We start from the raw sequence: 21,923 nt of genomic DNA on the forward strand, positions 1-21,923 counted from the left end.
TCCTTCCTCAGTCTCCCTTCTCCTCTCCAGTTTATGCCCACAGACACAGGCATTGAGGGGACCCCGCCCTGGACCCCAGCTTTAGGTCTGACTGGATCTTTCTCCGGTCACAACCCTCCCTACCAGGGCCAAGGAGTCTGCAGGGCCAAGGTGAGACCTTGTTCTGGATCCCTGGTACCCCAAATCCCCTGTCCTGAGGGCCTCATGTCTGCTCCCCTAGGTCTTTCCTTTAGAAGGTGGACACCTAGTTTGTGCCCTTGTAGGCCCAGAGCGGCGAGGGAGGGGTGCACATGGTCACTGCGGTGTGGGCTGGAGTGTCACACATGCACGGGAGCCTCTGTGGAAAAGCACAGTCAGGAACGGAAAGAGAGGTGGGTGGTCCTGGAAACCCATGCTGCAGGGCCCCCACCTGGTCTTCCCAGTTGCTAAGAAGTTAAACTTGTCAAGGTCAGAAAATAGGACATATTTCACTGAAGAGTTAGCTAGATATATAACAAATACGTGGCATGTAGGCCTGCCTTTGTACTCCTGCCTTGAGCGCATGAATGTGAGGGGCAGGCCTGTTTCCCCTCACATCCCCCCGTCCCACCCCCAGCCAGGTGTTTTTCCTGTCAGTCTCCTCCTGCGCTCAGTTCCTACGTTATTTTGGTGAACAGTATGGACCTTCTACGTGGCTGTGCTCCTCCTTCCCCTTTAGTCAGGCCGCCTTCTTCCCACCATTCCTCTCCCTTCAGATCCATCGCGGATGGAAGGCTAATTTGTAAACAGGGAAGGGAAGCTGTCTGCGTCCCACAGGGAGGTTTCCGTGAAACACTGGCTGTTCCTGGGTCAGACGCTGTCTGTCCAACGTAGTCACCACAGACAGTAACCTCTTCTCTCCTTCCCGATTTTTCTCTCTTCCTCACTGTATTATTTCACCCCCTCTTTTCTAAAGTGTGCTCCAGACACACACACATACACACACACACACACAGAGGCTGTGATGGAAGTCGGCCAAGCAAAGACGAGGGTGGGGGAGCAGTCGGCAATTCCAGTTTGACGCTAATGATTTGTGTACAATTCAAGGTCAGGGAATGATATGTGAGGCTTGTGCGCCCACCCACACAAGCACACACAATTTAGTACTTGATTATATCAGCATATAGCACTAATACATCTAATGCTGCCTTGTTCACTTGCCTCTCCAATTAGGAAGGAAAGGCTGAGGGCAGGGACCACATGTTAAGCTTCTTTTGTTCCTCATAACACCCACCACCTTATTAGGCACATGATAGGCATTTGATAAATATGCTTTGTGAGAAGAGGCTTGCCTCTGTTAATGAAATAAACGTGTTCTTAAAATGTTCCCAGTAAAGTAAGTGTTTTTTTGTTTTGTTTTGTTTTGTTTTGATTTTTTTTTTTTTTTTTTTTGTAAATGGAATTCTATTTTAACGAGACTGGAAACGTTGCAATGGGAATACTATGATAATTCCCTTTCCGAAGCAAATAATCATTCCTTTTGGATTGCCATGTATTTTTTTACCCTCTTGGGCCTTGTCTTATCTTAGAGAGGGTGCCTATGAATCCCCTGCATTGTATCTGAATTTGTTTGGGGAATGTATGTTTTTCTGTTGCTATGGCTGTCGCTTTCATTGTCTTTTCAAAGGGATGTAAGCAAAGCAAAGCAAAGCAAACAAACAAACAAACAAACAAACAAACAACACCTCACAGGCCGAGAGGGTCTTCAGGAAGTCAGTCTAAGTTCCTAGGAAAACAACCCACCAACTTTGGTAAGAGGAAAAGAATAAACAGAGCTCACAATTGTTGAGCACCTGCTACATACCACACACGTGACATTCTTCCCTGCAGAGCAGGCGGTGCTATCCCATTTTGCAGGTGAACACACGGAAGAGACTTACCTTGGGGACATCTTTATTAAACATCAAAGGTGAGGTTTGAACCTGGGTCTGCTTAATTCCAAATGAGGAAGTGTTCGTGAAAACTGTTTGTGCCTCTCTGATTTCCTACCTAAACAATCAATGCTGATAATAAAAGATAAATGAATTAACTTTGAGTATATTATCAATATTATCCCCATTTCACAGGTGGGAAACTGAAGTTAGGAAAAATACTGGCATGTGAAGTTCAAGGATAGATGGCAACGTGCAGAAGGCCCCACAACTGGTCCAGTATTAACCAAGGTCCACCCACGGCCTGAGCTCACCACCCTGATTGCCCTTCACAGCCCCTGTAGCAATGGCCTGGCTTCCCCATGCATGACTATTATATACAAATCAGTGGACTGATTCCTGCTTCAGTACACCATAATTATCCCTCTGGTATTCAATTCTTTTCCTTTATATTTCCTAGAGGTGAATTCAATCCTTGAGGCATGTATAAAGCATTCCTTTTGTACCTAGGGCTGTGGTGGGTACTATGGGAAACAGGAAAATGTGTGTAAAACAACCATACTTTTTAACCAAAATTCTGGAGACTGTTTCTGATCATTATTGCATTTGGGGCTGTTTAGGAAAATGGTGACTGCACTCAGTGGGGCAGTAGTAATAGTCCCTCTTGGGTGCTCAAGGAGCACTCCCCATAGATTTAGCAGGAACTCGGAGATAGTACTCTCCATATTGGATATATATGGAAGGCTGGCCACAGAATCTTCAGGATTCATTTGATATTCTGAATTCTTTCCACTTAGCTACTCAGCTTGATGCTATGAGAGTAAATTAGTATGTGAAAGTGCTATTAACTCTTTGAAAGAAGATAGTATTGAAATTCAGGTTTGATATATAACCTGGAAGGAAGATCTTTGCACAGATATTAAGCAGGCCTGGGCTCTGAATTCCAAGAGATCTGAATCTAAATCTCTGCTCTCCTATTTATTAGCTATGCATCCTTGGGGGGGGGGGGGGATCACTTGACCTTTCTAAGCCTCCGTTTTCTCACATATGAATGGAGATAACAGGACCTTGATGACAAGCTTTGTGAAGATTAAATGAGGACATGCAGGTAGGGTGTGTAGAACAATGCTTGAAACATTGTACACACTCAAAAAAAAAAAAAAAAAAGGTAGCGTTTTGTTTTTATAACCTCATGTCTCAAGAAATAGGATGTCCAGAAATAAGGACTTTGTAAAATTTCTAAAAATCAAAACAGGATAAAGGTTATGAACAAATTCTCCTCCTCTATGCATGTAAGACAAACTTCTTTTAAAATCCCAATATTCTTAAATTAAAAATAATTTCAATTACAGTTTACATTATTATTTTGTTTTAGTTTCAGGTGTACAAAATAGTGGTTAGACAACCAGAAACTTTACAAAGGGATCCCCTTAATATTTCTAGTACCCATCTGGCACCATAGTTATTGCAATATTATTGACTATATTTCCTACGTTGGGCTTTCCATTCCCATGACTATTTTGTAACTGCCAATCTCTACCTCTCAATCCCTTCATTTCTTTCACCCAGTTCCTCAACCCGCCTTCCCTCTGGAAACCCCCGGTTCTCTCTCTAGAAGTCTGTTTCAGTTTTGCTTGTTTATAAAATCCTAATTTTCAATCAATCAGAGCAGAGATATACGAGTGTACAGCTCTTTCAGATCAACCAAGTTGTTGATCTATGTTTTCAAGGTCTCAAGGAAGTCAGCTTTCTAAAAGCAATAAAGTTTTTGTTTTTAATATGCAGTGTCCTTCAGTGAAAATGACAAGGAGGCTGAGGCAACCTTAGAATGCTGAAGACAAGAATTCCTTATCCAGAGATAAAGGTGAAGAGACCCAGGAAGCTGGATAAGAACAATGTAAAGATGTTCCCCTGCCTTCTTGCCACTGTGCTAAAATGATGCCCCGAAGTACAAATTCTCAGACATTTTCAGATCGCTTCTCCATGCCCAACAGGCCTGCAGATCTCACATGCAACAGCACCCATTTGCCTGACCAACCAAATACCAGGTCATACCCCCAACTTCAACAAGAAGCACATAATATTCATAAAAAAATAAAAGTCTATCTGGAAGATGGAGGGGAGGGAGGTGCAGGGGGAGAGACATAGAAAAGTGTGAAGATTTGTTTTATCAGTTAGTACAATCTAGAAGAACAAAGGTGGTCTGGAGCCAGTGCCTTGGCCAGGGGAGAAACAATGAGACCGAAGTGGCTTTCTTGTTCCCATTTCACTCTGTCAACATGGAGGCAGAATTGCATGGTGTTTAAGAGCCCAGGTTTGGATGCAAACAGACTTCACTGTGTGACCCAAATAGGCTACTTAACTTTATATGCCTCAGTTTCAAGACCATTTGAAGACAAGATGAAGCAATTCTTGCAGGTGTTCGGCGCACGAAGGAATCCATGAGTGGTCGCCACCACATGTACCTTCCTTTGAATCGGTTTCTCAACCTGGGCACTAGTGACATTGTAACCTGGGTGATTCTTTGATGTGGGGGCTGTCCTATGCATTGCAGAATGTTCACCAGCATCTCTGGTCTCTACTCACTGGATGCCAGCAGCAGCTCTTCCTGACCCCAGCCCCCCTAACCCCCGTTGTGACAATCAAAAATGTCTTCAGATGTTGCAAAATGTGTACCTGGGGATGGGGGAACGGAATCATCCCTAGTTGGGAACCACTGCTTTGGATGAATCCAAGTTCTAGATGATGAAGGGAACTCCATTCTCTGCCTTGACATACACAGTATTTTTAAGCCCCAGCTTTGGAAAAATCAAAGTCTTATTTAAAGAGCCTAGTAATAAGTCACATCAGGGTCTCTGTTTCCTCACCTTGAGACCATTATTTCAAGGTCCCCTCTTATTATGATTCTGAAAATTCTATCCCTCTTTCATGTACAATGGGTTTAAAAATGATTTCTCCCTATGAAGAAACATGTATCCCCCCTATGATACATACTCAACTGGAAAAATTAGGAAATATAGAGAAGCAAAAAAGAAAGGACAGGGGAAAGAATTATATTTAATCCCAGCAGTTAAAACTAACTGGGCTTAACATGATGATGAATGGTTTTTCAGATATTTTTTGAATACATATATGAGTGTATATTCACAAATACACATGTACATGTACACTCACATGTGCAAGTATTCCATGTATGTCTGTCATTTCCCCAGCCATTAACTCTAGCAATCACCTGACTTTGTGCTAGATGCTAGTTATTTTCCTCATGTACAACTTCCCTGGAGAAGTGGTTCATCCACTCATATTTTTTAATGGATGTGGATGAAGCAGAAGCCCATATGGAAGACACCTTTCATTGAATGTCCAACTGACAATTAAGGCAAATAGTGTTTAAACCATGCCTTTTGGTCTACTCTCCTTTACCAAGAACTGGGGGCTCTCCTCAGTTTTTTCAAGTGAAAAGCTGGGGAATCACATTTGACTCTCTTTTCCTTACATGGCCTATGGCCACTTCCTCTTTCTGTGGATCTGTTTCCAGCGTCACATCAGTCAGGCCCTAAGTACCTTGCTCCAGGTGTGCTGTGTCCTAGCAGCTCTCGAGCCCATCACTTTGATCAGATAGTACTCTCCTCTTCTCAGAAGCCTACAATGACTGCCCGCTGCTTCTTGTAGCAAGGTTCGGTCTTAATAACAGGCTCCTGGCGGCCTTCAGGCTCCTCCCAAGGCCTCATCTTGTGCTCCTCCTCAGCTTGCACTTCTTATTCCTTATCAACAGCCTCACAGTCCCCTGTCCTTTCTGAACCATAGTCCATTAAAAGTAAAGCAAACCAATGCATAGAGCTGATGTCTTTTGAGAAAAAAGAAAACACCAATTTACCCTTCTGTTTATACCTCAGTGACCATGTAGCTAATTACTTATATTAATAGGATTTTTAAAAAATAGATTAATAAATGCTTTCTTTATTTTGATTCCAAACACATTTGAGTCTTCACTAGATTGGTGAAACATGTTTACAATACTAGGAAATCAACATCAAGAAATGATTTTCATTAAATGAACTTGGACAACCTGTTATGCTATTGAATATAAGTAGGAATCAAAGTGCTGTTATTATTTTTAAAATGTCTTTTTAAATTTAGCTTTTACCAGAGGATAAACTTCACTATGGCAGGGACCGTGCCTTTTACGTCTTTGTGATGCTCACAGTAACAGGAATGCAGCTTCCTGTGCACTTGGTCCTCAGTAAATGTTGCTAGGTGATTCATATTTGAAGAGGAAATGGAAAGAAAGGCCCGGAGGACTTAAAGGATTTGCGTGCGTGCATCTTGCTGGGAATAATACAAATGTGGAGAGAGATGACTAAGTGGACAGCATGGGGCACAGAGGGCTCTGGCCTCTGAAATATTCAATAATAGGAAGTCATAATGTGGCTGACGGTAGCGTCCAGGCTGTGAGACGGAAAATGAAAGAAATGGAAGATAGGGGAGTGGGAGGAGAGAACCTAGGTGCTGCTGAGTGCATGACAGCCTCAAGCAAGCAGTCCTCCTGGGGAAAATACGTCCATAGGAAAGACAGCACAGGAGACGAGGGGAAGGACAGGAACCGTGGTCTAGAAACACTAAATGCCATAATGTGCAAAGGGGAGGGAAGGGATTCTTAAAGCAGAAATGGAAAATCGTGTAACTAAAAAGGCTGGGTTTAGTGTAAACAAGACAATAGCTCAGATGCTCGGTCCCACTAAAATTTACTTTCTATTTTGAATGAAAGCCAAGGCTTCTTCACATTTGACCATGGAATTCTACATTAATTCTCTGCCAGAAGGCATAGCTTTGATATCACGCAGAGGCTGTAAAGTAAAAGAAAAGACATTTCTGGTGCGTTTGGAGTGTTATGTCCTCCTCCCTGCCCTTCGCCCATCACCAGGGAGCACACCTCCCAATGCACATGTCCCCCAGATGGGGTGGCTCATCTTTGCCAGCTCAGGCCTTGCCCTGCTATAAGCTCCTCTGTGTCAGTGCCACACGAGCACTTTAGGAAATGTCAATTGCCTTTCATGGTAATTATGGTGTCCACAAATAGGTCCACAAATTCTTGACACTCCCTTCAGAGAGTAGACCCGCTCCTCTTCCCCTAGAGCATGACTGGACTTAATGTTTTGCTTCACATGAATAAAATAATGAAAAAGCAAAGGTGTGTGACTTCAATACCATGTCCAAAAAGACACGGTAGTTTCCTCCTGGTTCTCTCTTGACTCATTCGGTCTGGGGAAGCCAGATGCCATGTGATGAGAACACTCAAGCAGCCCCCTGGAGAGAGCCACGTGGCAAGGAACTGGGGCCTCCAGTCAGCAGCCATGCTAGGAGCCCCTGGAATGCAGTCTCTGGCCCCAGTCTGGCCTTCAGATGATGCAACCTGACTGCACAGCTGGCAACCTGACTGTAACCACATGGGAGATCCTGAGCCACAGCACCCAGCAGGCTGCTCCGGAACTGCTCAGAACCATGTGGGGCAATAAAGGCTTGTTTTATTGATACGTTTGGGGAGTGATTTGTTGCCTAACAACAGACAATGCATACAATAAATTTTCCCAAGGAACTCTTATTTATTTTGGAGTAAAGGTTTAAAGTCTGACTAAAATGTCTGTTTTAATCTATTTAGAAGTAATAATTACTTCTAAATAACTTGTTTACCTGTTTCTAATATAGAAAAAAGGTAGATGTTAAATCCCACCTTCATTTTTAGCTTCTGATTAACAAAGACAAAGACAAATGATTTTCCTCACAATAAAAAAGGCCTCTAAGAGACCTCTGAAGTAAAACTTGGGGTCATGAAAAGATTTTTCCTGGAGGTGTTTGCCTCATTTAAGATCATTTAATGCAAATGAACAAAAAATGTGGCATTTTTATATTTTATATTAAAACATGACAAATGAGTGATTTTTACTTTAAATAGGGGTAAATGTAAGAGGAACAATCTGGTGATAGCTCAGGTGAAAGAAAACTCTATCATCATTTCAATATTAACATACTTTTACTAGAGACCCGGTGCATGAAATTCGTGCATGGGGGTGTGTGTCCCTCAGCCCAGCCTGCACCCTCTCCAATCTGGGACCCCTTGAGGGATGTCGGAATATGCGATTAGGCCCGATCCTGGGATCAGGCCTAAATGGGCTTTCGGACATCCCTCTCACAAACCAGGATTGCTGGCTCTCAATTGTTCTCCTGCCTGCCTTCCTAATTGCCCCGAACTGCTTCTGTCTGCCAGCCTGATCACCCCCATAACCACTCCCCTGCCAGCCTGATGAATGCCTAACTGCTCCCCTGCTAGCCTGACTGCCCCTAACTGTCCTTCCCTACCAGCCTGGTCGTCCCTGACTGCTCTCCCCTGATGGTCTGGTTCCCCCCCCCCCCCCACCCCACATCTGCCCTCCCCTGCAGGCCTGGTCCCCCACAACTGCCCTCCCATGCAGGCCTGGTCCCCCTCAACTGTTCTCCCCTGTAGGCCTGGGCACCCTCTCACCCCCCTACTGCTCTTTTCTGCAGGCTTGATTCCCCCCAACTGCCCTCCCTTGCAGGCCTGGTTACTCCCAACTGCCCTCCCCTGCTGGCAATCTTAAGGCAGTCATCTTGTGTCCACATGGGGGCAGCCATCTTGTGCATTGGAGTGACAGTCAATTTGCATATTATTCTTTTATTAGATAGGATAGAGGTCTGGTGCATTGGTGGGGGCAAGCTGGTTTGCCCTGAAGGGTGTTCCAGACAGGATAGGGGTTCCTTAGGGCATGGGGCGGCCTGGGTAAGGGGCCTGTGGTGGTTTGCAGGCTGGCCATGCCCACCGGCAACCCAAGCAAAGGCTGGAAGCAGGTATCTGGGATTTATTTATCTTCTATAATTGAAACTTTGTAGCCTTGAGCAGAGATAAGGGCAGGCCAGGGAGCATGGGAAACTTGGCTTCTTCCATCGCCTGGGAAACCCTAGCTTCCTGCTTGCTCCAGCTCTGTGGCTGATGCATCTTGGTTGGGCTAATTTGCACACTTGCTCCTGATTGTCTGGTGGACATGGCTTGTGGGCATAGTGGAGGTATGGTCAATTTGCATGTTTCTCTTTTATTAGATAGGATCATTTTGATTGCGGTCCCTGTCCATGTAATTTCACATGTATATGATAATATATTTCTTCCAGAATCTCTGCATCTTTGTATGTCCAAGATCTAGATATTTCAGGTACATAATGAATGTCTGTTGAATGAATGAATGAATGAATGAATACAGTTGGCTACAGAGAAAAACAAACATAGTTATACTCACCTAGAGGGTTAAAAAGGTATGAATAGTATATGATATGATTAATATTTTAAATTTAAAAAATATATATAGTACATACTGTGGGTCTGATATTATGCTAAACACTATACATAAATTAGGACACAGTTGTCATAATTAACCTGTTATTATCATCTCCATTTTCTAGATGAAAAACCTGAACTTCTGAGAGCTGCCTGAGGTCCTGCAGGTAACAAAGTAGTGAAGCAGAATTTGAACGCCTGTCCTAGCTTCAGAGTCAGCTGTTGACCCCTGCATTCTGCCACCTCCCTCCAGGGTGGGTCCCTAAGTGCTGTCACCCAGGCCGTCCCCGGGTTCACAGAGAGTGAAATGAGAGAGAGCATCCTGCCAAAGCCGCGAGCGCTGTGCCCGCCAGTGTTTTGGGGCATCGTGTTTATTCACGCTTTTCTCTCTCTAGGCCACCGATTTAACACACTGCCAACTGTCCAATTATTAACATTCACACGGAGCTAAGTGGGTTCTTCTCTAGCTGCACACTTCCCCCCAACATAACTAATGAAGCTCATCAAAACCCTAGAAAACAAGCCCACAGCACCAGGGGGTCAGGGGCTCCCGACCTGCCACAGGATGGAGTGTATGTCCCCACGGCTGCTCACATATGCTATACATCCAGGTGAAACATGCATGACTAAGGGCCACATCCTCCTCCTGAGAAACAGCCGCCTGACACACAAATCCACCCACGGAGCAGGTGGATTCTACCGGGCAGGGCACAAAACCTGCTGTGTGCGATCGCCCAGAGGGAAGGGCTCAGGGCCAGTCTGAAGAGGGCCCCTGGCTGGGCGCAGGGCCCTGGGAAGCACTAATCTATTCTGTGCAGTTTAGGGTCATCTAGCTTTTGAAAGGCGACACAGAGAGCCAGCTGCTCTGAAACAGCCTCTGGTCCTGCCGATTGCCTTTGTGATCACAGAGCAGATTATTTTTGTTGCTGTGGACCTGCCCCGTGACGACGGAGCCCTTGAGACGTGACTGGTCTGATTAATCTGTGCTGTCAGTGTAACAGACCCGCCAGATTTCAAAGACTTGGTTTGAAGAAAGAAGGTAAGAATATCTGATTAAACATTTTTATATTGATTCTATGTTGACACCAATAGTATTTTAATATATTGGGTTAAGTACAAAATATATTAAAACTGATTTCACCTGTTTCTTTTTTGCCCTTAGTTATGTGTCCAGTGGAAACATTCCATGGTCTGCTTGATATTTCTCCTGGACGGTGCTGCTACACTGTCCGGGCTCTGAGGGGGACGCACAGGCCCTGCAATTTTCCAGGTCCTTTCTCTGGGCTGTTCTGCCATGTGAATGAAAATCCTACTGACAGGTGACACTGAGACGAGCAGTATTCACCGTGAATACTGCTCGACAGGCAGATGTGAGCCACCTCACATCTCAGGGCCTGCAGTCGCCCTTCAGCTGGCCAGGTTCACACCGCAGCATCTGACTGGCCACAGCACCAAGGGGCCCATGTAACTCGGGTTCTTGTACTGACCTGAGAAGCTGATGCTCTGCTCTGTGTTTAGTGGCTTTTAGTGAATGAGCAGGTGCACCTCACCTATGGCCGTGCAGTTTGTGGCTAGCACGGCAGTGTCCAGCAGAGGTTGCAAGGGGGGTTGCTGGCCCATCTGGGGTGCACATGGGGCAGCCACTCCCATCCACCTGCTCAGAGGAAATGCCTTTCCCACAATCTTCACCTAGACACCAAAAGCCTAGTGGTGGCCTGAAATGGACAAGTCTCTAGACCCAGAAATGACCTTTCTCCTTGCATCCCTGACAAACTTCAGCTTAGCACTGGAAGTGCTTCTGGCCTACCAAGCCGATTAGAAGGTCTTTTGTATGAACTGGCTGGAGCCCAATGCAGGAAAAAAGCCCACACAGGCTTCCAAACATCTCAGATGCAAAAGGAATGAGAGAATGCAAAAGCTACTCTTATAAAACCTTTCCTATGAAATCACAGTATTTCTAAATGGGAATTACCAGTCTATATACTATTTGGGATCAATATTTACTCCTTAGGAAATAAAAATGTATAGGTAACTTGCATGATTTCATGTATAATATTAACTAATCACAATGATGTATTAGAAATGTAACATGAAAGGTATTTTGAGCTTTTTTTAAAAAATACTTGTATTGATTTTTAGAGAGAGAAAGGAAGGTAGAGGGAGAAAGAGAAACATTGATGTGAGAGCAGAACATGGATTTGCTGCTTCCTGCACACCCCTGACCCTGGATTGAGCTGCAGTCAAGGTATATGCCCTGACCAGGAATCGAACTGACAACCTTTCCAGGTACAAGATAAATACCCAACCAACTGAGCCACACCAGCTATGGTGACATTTTGATTTTTTATGTACTGGGTCCGATGCAAACCATTTGGTGTCAAAGGAAGGTTAATTCCACAGAAACTTTCTCAGGAGCCAAGATATAATGGACTATCTTTGCAAAGTAAAAGAGCTCTCCCTCACCCCCAAAAGCTCTGCAACCTGTAGAAAACCCTAGAATTGCAATGAATAGTTAATGAATATGACATAGTATGTTTTAGAGCTTGTCACCTTGCTTCTCTTGTTTACTTGCACAAGGACCGTCTGTAGAGACTGCTCTCTTCAAGTAACAGATAAGATGTGACCAAGTCAATCCTTATGATAGAAATAGTAAGCAAAGAAACACATAACATCCTGTTACTACTCCAACTAATGAAAACAACCATGTTTATAATAATATGACTTTATTAAAAAATAAATACTTATAAAAACAAAAAACCCAACTATGAAACACAGGAGTAGCTATTGTGGATTTATTTAATGCAAACTAAAAAAAATCCTTATGAGCTTGCTTCACACATTTTGAGGAGTGTGGAAGAAGTATTTCAACGAATGGGAAATAGGAATCAGAAGAATCAGATAAATAATACTAAGTGTTTGAATTTCTTTTAAGCACAGATAAGAATTGAGATTTAGATTTCTGTATGATATGACCATCATCTTTTAAAAGCTGTTATACCATCCTAATATTTCACCTTATGATCATAAACATTTTTTCATTGAAAGTTTTTTTTGAATTAAAAAGATATCTTTTTATTGATTTCAGAGAGGAAGGGAGAGGGAGCAAGAACTAGAAACATCAATGATGAGAGAGAATCATTAATCAGCTGCCTCCTGCACACTCTACACTGTGGATCGAGCCTACGACCTGGTCATGTGCCCTGCCCAGGAATTGAACCGTGACCTCCTGGTTCATAGCTCGAAGCTCAACCTCTGAGCCATGCCAGCCAGCATGATCATAAACATTTGATTCATTTCCCTTTCACCCTATCATATATTCAGTCATCAAGTTCTGTTATTTTTTTCCCCTCTAAATGCCACTGTACCCATTCCCTCTTAAATTTAAATGTCCTTCCAGATAGACCCTTACTATCTAATACTTCAACTAGTAGAATGCCCCTAACTGTTCTCTCAAATTTTACCTCACTGGTCTCACTCTGAACCTTTTCCTGCAGCCTGGTTATCCTCTGAGTGGCCCACTTAAGGAACAACCCTTTGCCTGTACGAGAATGCTTTTCCACCCACCTCCACCCATCTAACTCGCCCTTGTGCTTGGTCTACCTCAAAGCTCATCTCCCCCTGGAAAGCTGCTCTTGTTTATTCCAGGGCTCATGGTCCTTAGTGCAGACGTAACCATTTACTGCTTTGCATGCACTTCACGTGCAGGCCTCTGCATTGCCCCGATTAGGCTGCACATTGCTAGCCCCTGTGGAAAGTATTATTATGGTACCCATTCTTAGTCCATAATATTTAGATTTTGGGAGTGAATATACATGGGGAGGACATGCTTAGTCAAGTTTCACAATTTGCTGCACTTGTGACAGGCTAGTAGGCTCTTGTCAAGAAAAATAGGGCCAGACCACCCTCTTTCACATGGATGCACTGGAAATCCATTGGGGGCATTGGGCAGCGGCCTAGGGTGCAGAGATGACATTGGATGAAAGGGAATCTATGACTCAAGAAGTAAAATGAAATCAGAAATTTGGACGAGGTAACACCGCCTCAGTGCCCAGAGGCATCTGGGAAAGGTGCCTGGATGCCATCCTTGACAGAACAGTATCAGAACACCAAGCTGTGGCCCTACTGATGTGCCTGTGATCAGTCTTGCCCCAAGGAGGCTGTCCCAAAGATGCCCTAAGGAAGCCTTGTGCTTCCTTTAATGTGCATGCTTCCTATTCCAGGGTAGTCTCTCTTCCTATAGATCTGAGGAGAGAAGCTCAACACTCACAAGGCTGTGCCCTCAGTAGGCCCTGATACAGAGCAATGAATAGCCAATCCTCTCTTGGAGACAAAGGCAAATTCCCCCTTCACCGTGATAGGAGAAGATGCACTGCTTTGTGCTATTGAGAAAATCAATGGGAGTGATTCTATGGTTTACAAAACATAGCTAGGATCCTCACTCCTATGTTCATTGCAGCGTTATTTATAATAGCCAAGATATAAAAGCAACACAAGTGCTCATCAGTAGATGATTGGATCTAAACCATGGAATACTACTCAGCCATAAAAAAGAATAAAATCTTACCTTTTGCATCAGTTTGGGTGAAGCTAGAGATTATCATGTTAAGTGAGATAAATCAGACAGAGAAAGACAGATACCGTATGATTTCAACTTATATGTGGAATCTAATGAACAAAACAAACAAATAAATACAGATTCATAGATACAGAGAACAGACTGTCAGTGACAGAGGGGAGGCATATTGGGGGACTGGGTGGAAAAGATGAAGGGATTAAGTAGTGCATGCAAATTGGTAGTTACTGAATATCCACAGAGATGGAGATTACAGCACAGGGAACACAGTCAATAATATCTTGTGGGGCCAGGTGGGTGCTTGAAGCAGTGGGGGGACCACATGCTAAAATACATGATTTTCTAACCACTTTGCTGTAACATCTGAAACTAATTCAGAATAATAGTGAATGTCAACTGTAATCAAAAAATAAAATTAATTAATTAAAAAATTTTTACTCTAACCTAATAAAAAAAGAAATCCATTAAATGAAGTAACTACAATTTCCCATCTTACTTGAAATAATTCAAGTCTTAGGCCTCAAAGAATTTATAGTTCCACACACAATAACTGCCACATTTAAGCAGCTGTAAATATTGAGTAGTGAAATAAATACAGGCTGCTTTAATTAAAATGTCAGTTACAGTGGAGGCGAACTGCTTGTTAAAATGCATATTCCCAGGCCCCGCTCCAGGCTTGCTGATTCTGAACCTTCAGCAGTAGAATCTGATTACCTGCATCTTAAACAATTTCCCCAGGTGATTCCTAGGCCTGCAAGTTTCAGAAACACTGTTTGATGGGTTGTAAGCTCTCTCTTGGTGCACAAAACCTTTAAAGAGTATTCTCATAGGGGGCTAATTAAAACCTCTTTCTTCCCCAATGCTGTTATAAAATGAATTCCTTTCCCAGAACATTTCCTTTTTTGCTGTTTACACTTAGCCTCATAATTCTATGACTCTGATAGGATTTTCAAAATATGCCAGGATGTGTGTGGAAATGACCGTTATACCGACCAATAGAACATTTCACTTGTTATCTGTACTTTTGTAGCGGTTCTGCCCACTGCCCTCCCCTCAGCTGGGTGGCCCTGGGTTCAGGCTGTGATGAGTGTTCTGTCAATATTTTACTTTGCATCTGAGTTGCCAGATACTATTGGCTTAGTCAGGGTCAGGGAACCTAAATTGTTTTTATAGTCCTTGAAGTAAGTCAATATTTTCAAGATTCTAAAAACTACTCCGTGGTTATAACTACAAGACCTTATTCTGACACCGCATGCTGATCATGTTGACACTGCTATCATTTAGAGCACGTGTTTGGCACATGTAAATTTTATGTTAAGACAGCACTTTAAGTTTTATGAAGCCAGCTCTAACACAGGCCAACAGGTTAGAAGCAATAGTGTGAAATTTATTGTAAAACATAAATTTCATTATTGGATAATATTGATATTCAGATAGATGCTGAAAGTCACCAAAGGAGCCTCTAGTGGATTGAACACCCACCTTTACCTTAGCTTTTTGCAATACAACGACACTAAAGGAATAAAGACAATACAAATATTCAAGAACAAAGAGGATGGAAGATAGAAATAGGGATGTCAACCAAATTTTGGAAGATGAAAATCAGGTGGCTGAGTGGCAAATGACTGGAGGCTCAGAGAAAGCTGAATCTGATCCTGTAATAGGGGAAGCCCCGAATAAAGCAAGATGGCTCAAGCTGAAGAACGCTCTAACATCTCAGGACCCAGAAGCACCTCCGGAGGCCAGGTGGGGGTGGACTGCACACTAAAGGAGGGCTGGCTAAAGTCCTCTTAAATAAGAGGTGGACCACACTTCCTCCCAGGCTGGAAGAAGGAAGATGTATGACTCTCTGGAGAGACTAAGCCACAGAGCTCTGGAATCCTACATCCCAGCCCTAGCTGAGGTGGGCAAGGAGCCAGGCAAACACAGGGAGATTAAGGGAAAGTCTACATTGCCTTTATTTGGTGAGACATCCTTCACTAACACCATCACCTACTAACTCCATTCCTCTGCTAAGCTCCAGAAAGCCAGCGTGCAGGTTTATATCTCTCAGTAAGGAGATGGACGGCGTCTTTCCTGTTTTTTTTTTTTTTTTTTTTTTTTTTTTTGGAAAAAGTCTATTGACAGTGACCCAGTGAGATGGCTGGGTTCTAGCCCAAACCCCCTTAGTAAAGCCAACAGTTGACAAGCCTTGTGGAAGGACAGAGAGCAACTACTTAGCTTTATTTTGCCTCCCTCTTAAAATAAACAAAACAGCCCAGCTGGTATGGCTCTGTGGTTGAGCAACAATCCATGCACCAAGAGTTCACTGGTTAGACTCCCAGTCACAGAACATGCCTGGGATACAGGCTTGATCCCTTGTAGGGGGAAGTATAGGAGGCAGCTGATCGATGTTTCTCTCTCATCTATGTTTCTATCTGTTTCTCCTTCTCCCCTCCCCCTCTCTGTCTAAAAATCAATAAAAACATGTTTAAAAATAAAATAAACAGACATTTGAGAAAAGTTTCCAACATGAAAGAAAAAAATAAAATAAGCATATGAAAAAGATGCTTGGGAGTAACAGGTAATGGCGGGGGGGAAGGGGGAGATATAAGAAAACTTAATCTAAAAATGATAATTACTATCCTTAGATCAAAAAGGCTGCATCAGAGAACAAGAAAGAGGCTATGGAAATTTTAAGTGTGATAAATACAATGAAATAAAATGTTTAGTTTTAGAGATGGAGAAAGAAAGGATAAAAATATAGGAAGTTGAAAATATATGAAAATTAGAGAATAATCGGAGGTCCAATACATGATAAATAAAAGTTCCAGAAAGTTAATACAGAGAAAGGAAAAAGAAGAAGTTATTAAAATAAGAGAACATATCCCAAATCTTAAGGATACACATTTCCAAGATTTTGGGTTAAAATTCATAGAACCAGACAGTGAGTGAAGAAATAGATCATCATGAATTTCATGGATAGAGAGAAGATCTAAAAAGCTCCCAGAGTGAAAACACAAGTCACACCCATAGAGTGGAGGAATCCGAATGTCACTGGGTATTATGAAAGCCACAGGACCATGAAGAAAGGCATTTAAGAAGCAGAGCAAGAGAACTACAGGAGAGAAGAGTGGAGCAAGAGGGTGTAAGGCTGTAAGCCTTCAGGACAGGCACTGAAGGAGAGGGGGAGGGAAAGAGAGAGAAAGAGATTGAGGGAGGAGAAAGGGAGAGGGAGGGAGAAAGAGACTGAGGTGGGGAAGAGAAAGAGAAGGGTGAGGGATTGAGAAAGAGAGAGAAAAGTGGTGGGGGAGAGGGAAGGAGAGAAAAAAAAAGAAAAGAAAATGCAAGAAAAATAGATGATCTGATGTGTTTAATCCCACTGAAAGTTTTACAGAGTCAGAAAAATTTGAGGATAAGCACAGAAACAACATCAATTTAAAAAAAAGAGGCAGTTATTAATTCCAGGAATAACAAAAAGTCTTACAAGAAAGTAAATTCAATAATAACATAACACAGCTAAACTGTGAGGCACTATGCAAAAATCAGTCATGTAGATATGGAATACTTTAAAAATCATAATTTGTAATATATCTAGCTATACTGAGAGTATGGGGCAAAGAAAAAAAAAGAGATTTGGTTTGTAGAGGGGGTTGTGTTTGTGAGGAGGTAGTGTAAGTGAGCTGAAGCTTCATCTCTTATAGAATCAAATAACTGACATATTGAGAAACAGCAGTCTATGGAATAAATGAGAGAAAATGACTTAATGAACTGAAGTGGTCACCTTGGGAAGCAGAAATAGAGAATGAAGAGGATGAAGCTCCTCCTCCTCATTATAAGCCTTCTGGCCCTGTTTGACTTTCTGAGCTATGTCATATATTATTTGGATAAAATAATCACACACACACACACACACACACACACACACACACACACACGCGCGCGCGCGCGTGATTGCTAAACGAAAAAAAGGACTCCTTGCGGAAACCGGTTTGGCTCAGCGGTAGAGCGTCGGTCTGCGGACTGAAAAGACCTGGGTTCAATTCCGGTCAAGGGCATGTACCTTGGTTGCGGGCACATCCCCGGTCAAGGGTGTGCAAGAGGCAGCTGATCTACAATATGTTTCTCTCTCCTTGACGTTTCTAGCTCTCTATCTCTTTCCCTTCCTCTCTGTAAAAAATCAATAAAAAAAAAAAAGAAAAGGAAAAAAGGATTCCAAGATGTTAAAGTTAAGGAAAATATATCTTCAAAGGGATTCTTATGATGGCTATTAAAATTGGAGCTCTATTCTTTTTTTTTGGAGATTTCATGGTTAAAAATTTTACAATGAGACACCTCACATGTTACCCAACAAATCTTGGTAAAATTAAATGGAAAAGTAAAAACATTCTATAAAACATGAAAACACATGTACTCATTCTGATACACTCAGCCATATACCACAAACAGCATGCAAAGTATTAATAAAATAGCGTAGTCATCCTATTCTCTAGCCCTATGATTGCAACTACTAAAAATGAACATCACAGCTTGGAAATGATTCCCTTTCCACTGCTCCGGTAAAAGGTATCCCTTGGCCAGGGTGCTTGTAACTTGCTTGACCCCCTCCTTTCGGAGCTGCTCTACTGTTTCTGTTTGTCAGACACAGAGACTGGGTTTGCCTTTCCTGCAATCTCACTGTTGTTCCACTGGTTCAAGATAACCACCTGCTATCAAAGGATCCCTTTCAGACTGGCCTTTCCAGTTCTTCTGTTTGATCTCAAAAGCAGCTCTGTGTTATTTGTGCTAATGCTCTCTCCACTGGAGCTGAGACTCCACTGCAAACATACTTTTGTTCTGAACACTGATAATGACCATGTTTAATGATTTATTAAACATCCTAATGTTTAAGATGCAGTGTAAGGTACTATGAGAGAGAGAGAGAAAGGGTGGGGAGAGAGAGAGAGAGGCTGTTCTCAAGAAACAAAAATATTAGGAAAAAAATAACAGACAGACTTGGCCAAAGTAAGTTCTGGTTATTTCATCACAGAATCACATATTTAAAAAACTAGAGAGTAGCCCAGAAAGTACAATACGAGAAAAAGTGAAAAGAGAAATGATCAAAGAATTAATATGAGAACATAATCCAGAGAAGACTTGAAAGTTCATAATGGTGGCAGTTTCACTGATACTTTCCTTGTTGCTATCTTAGCTGAGATTTTATAAGAATTCAGAGCAGATGATAGGAGTGAGAAGAGAAGGTGGAGAGAGAAGAGGAGATGTGAGGAGAAGGGTTTGGAACTACCTATCTGCTAAAGCAGGGGTCTATAACTAATACTGTATATAAATGAGTAAAAAATAATGGCCCCATCTCACTCCAACTGGCAAATTGAAAAAATAAGAATTAAAAAAAAAAAATAATTAGTATAAACTTTTTTAAAATAGGGGATTTCCCTTCCTTAAAAACTATCTTTCTTGATGGTAGAATTTAACATACAGGTATGACAGAAAACTTGGTAAATTATGGAGGGAAACCAGTAATCACTGATAATTTTTTCAACCAAATATAGCATTCTTAATATATTAGTTATTTGGTGTTTTTCTATATGTATTAAAAACACAATCTGGATTATAATATATAAGCTGTTGTACTATCAATCTGCTTACTTCACTCTTCCTATGAGCATTTCCACATGATAATCACTCAATAACATGGTTTTCATGTCCATTATTTTTCCAAAATTCTTATTTTGGTCGCAATTTTCCACTTTTGTAATGAACACCCTGCACATAATCTTTGTACATAAATCTTTGCTCAATTCTCTAATTATAAGGAATACGAGATGAATTCTGAGAAGTGAAATTTCTTGATAAAACATATTCAAAATTTTGAAAAAAAAGTTCTTCTTGGATGCTTTCTAGGTTTGGTCCCCTCTTTTTTGAAATATCTAGAAACTGTGTGAATTTCTGTTCATTTCTGAGAGGAACTGCATTTTCTGCAATTGTCCCAAATAAGTAAACATCTATAGAAGATAATTATGTTGAAATCAATGTTCTAGTATTACTGGCTTTGGTGCTCAAGTCATTCATTAAATCTAAGTGTTGCTCATGGTCCTTGTGGCCAACAAAGAATCAAGCGAATTTTCACTAGCAACATCAGAAAACAAATTTGAACTATACCTACGTATAATTACATTTTATGTCTCACTTGTAATTCGTGCATGTCTTTGTGCCATGTACTCGCACAGAGTGCAAATGAATGAATCTGAGAGCTATGTAAATACTGCTCCACAATCAGATAAAAGCATGAAATAACTGGTATGTTTGCAGAAGGATATTCACATGTTTATATGTGTATTTTGAAGCTTGTTTCAAACAGTGGTGAGTTAATATTTCATTAAAAAGCATGCTTTTGCTTGATGGCTCTGTATGAGGTTAAGAAGTGATTATTCTAACAAGGCCTCGAGAACGCAGATTCTGTCCACCCTGAAAATACCTCGTGAGATGGAAGGACCAGAGGACAAGCCCATAGATTTAGTCCAGGAAACCATCACCTTCATCTCTTCACCTGACTGAGCCCTTTCCAAACATGAGCTCTATGGCTGAAGGCCTCAGTTACTCATAGTGAGGCAAGAGTAAGGGCCTGAAATAAGTACCTTTAAAATTCATGTCCCAGCAAAGAAAAGAACTTCATCCCAAGTTAGCAAATTTCAAAAGACATTCAGTCGGGGGTGGGGGGGAGGGTGGGGGGTTGAGGATGGGTTCATACTGCACCTACATGTCTGCAGAGCCTGAGAATTAGAACGAATCATCTTTGATCTGGCTCGGAGGAGATATGTTACTGTAGCTGGCAGATGTAGAAGCACAATTTGCATTAAGATGAAGACGAGACCATTCTGACAGCTTGTGATCTCATAAACCTCGGATGCGCCTGGGCTTCAACAAACATCCTTGTGCACTGCCTATATTTTTGCCTGCTTCAGAACTTAATACTGAAGTGTATAAGATGTTACACCTTTCCAATGGGGTGTGTGTGTGTGTGTGTGTGTATTAATAAAACCAAAATAATACATAAAAATTCACATATCAATGATGTTTTCCTACCTGCGACTGACTGCAGTTGACGTAAACCAAGCTACATTTTTATTTCTCAAGACCGAATTTCTTTAGAGCCGGCTGGCATGTGCCGACAAGAAACCACTGTGAGGTTTTGGGATTGGAAGGCTGTGAAGGGCAGGAACCAAGCCACACATCTCAGGCCTGTCTCTGCAGGCCAGCACCATTGCCAGCTCTGCGGCCTCTGACAAGCTCAGGGCGGTTGGGTGGAGATGAGGCGGGAGGGGGGGTCACACCAGGAGACAGAAGATGCAAGCAGTTGCCTAGTGATACAAGACCTGCCTGCATTACTTCTGATGCGTCCAACTGTGGACACACATCCGAGCACTAGTTAGAACTTGTATGACACAAGAGCCCTTCCAGCAAAGACCTTTCCGCAAAGCCTCCAACTGCAATGCAAATGTCGGCATCCTGCGAGGAGGAGGGCACAGAACAGCGGTAGGCAGGACAGTGGCGGCTGATAAATTCACCCGTGTATGGAGTAGCGCAGTAGAACAATGCACTTCCCCGCTCTCCTCTCCTGCTCGGCAGAGGAAGTGATACATTGAAGGAGCTTGGCCTGTTGCCACAGTGGTCAGGATGAGGGGTGAATGCTTATCAATGAGTATTCACTCCCCATTGGCTGACACTCATTTTTTCCAAGGATCTATTCCCTGCTGCCCAAACCAGGAAGCCAGGAAGTGGGCGAAAGGAGACTTTATTTGGATACTAAGGTACAGTTACCATCAAATTTCCCTGAATTAGAGCTGAATACACTGGAGAGGTTTGACTGCGCTCCCATGTCACGAGCTTGAAGCAGCTTCTAATTGCCTTAGTTCAGCGCCAAGTCCTACAAAAATCTACCCTGCAGTTCACTCTGAAAATACAGAAAACTCTCCCAGATTTGAACATCAAGAACCCAAATGTCCAGGATTCATAACTAGGCAAAGGCTGTTGAGGGCTTCATCAAACTGTGGTAGCGATCCCCAAAGGCTCTGGCCTCCTCACCTGGCTGCGGGTAGGACTGAACGACCCGGGAGGTAAGGATACCGGCTCTGGCCCT

General features: G+C 42.5%; 1 protein-coding gene across 2 annotated transcripts in view; it reads right to left on the reverse strand.

Moving 5' to 3' along the window:
• MAML3 (mastermind like transcriptional coactivator 3) overlaps window positions 1-21,923 on the reverse strand; it is a 375,210-nt gene that overhangs the window by 129,643 nt on the left and 223,644 nt on the right. The window lies entirely within an intron of this gene.

The sequence above is a fragment of the Pipistrellus hanaki genome, assembly GCF_964339955.1.
Source record: "Pipistrellus hanaki genome assembly, chromosome: 5".
In the NCBI taxonomy this organism is placed as follows: Eukaryota; Metazoa; Chordata; class Mammalia; order Chiroptera; family Vespertilionidae; genus Pipistrellus; species Pipistrellus hanaki.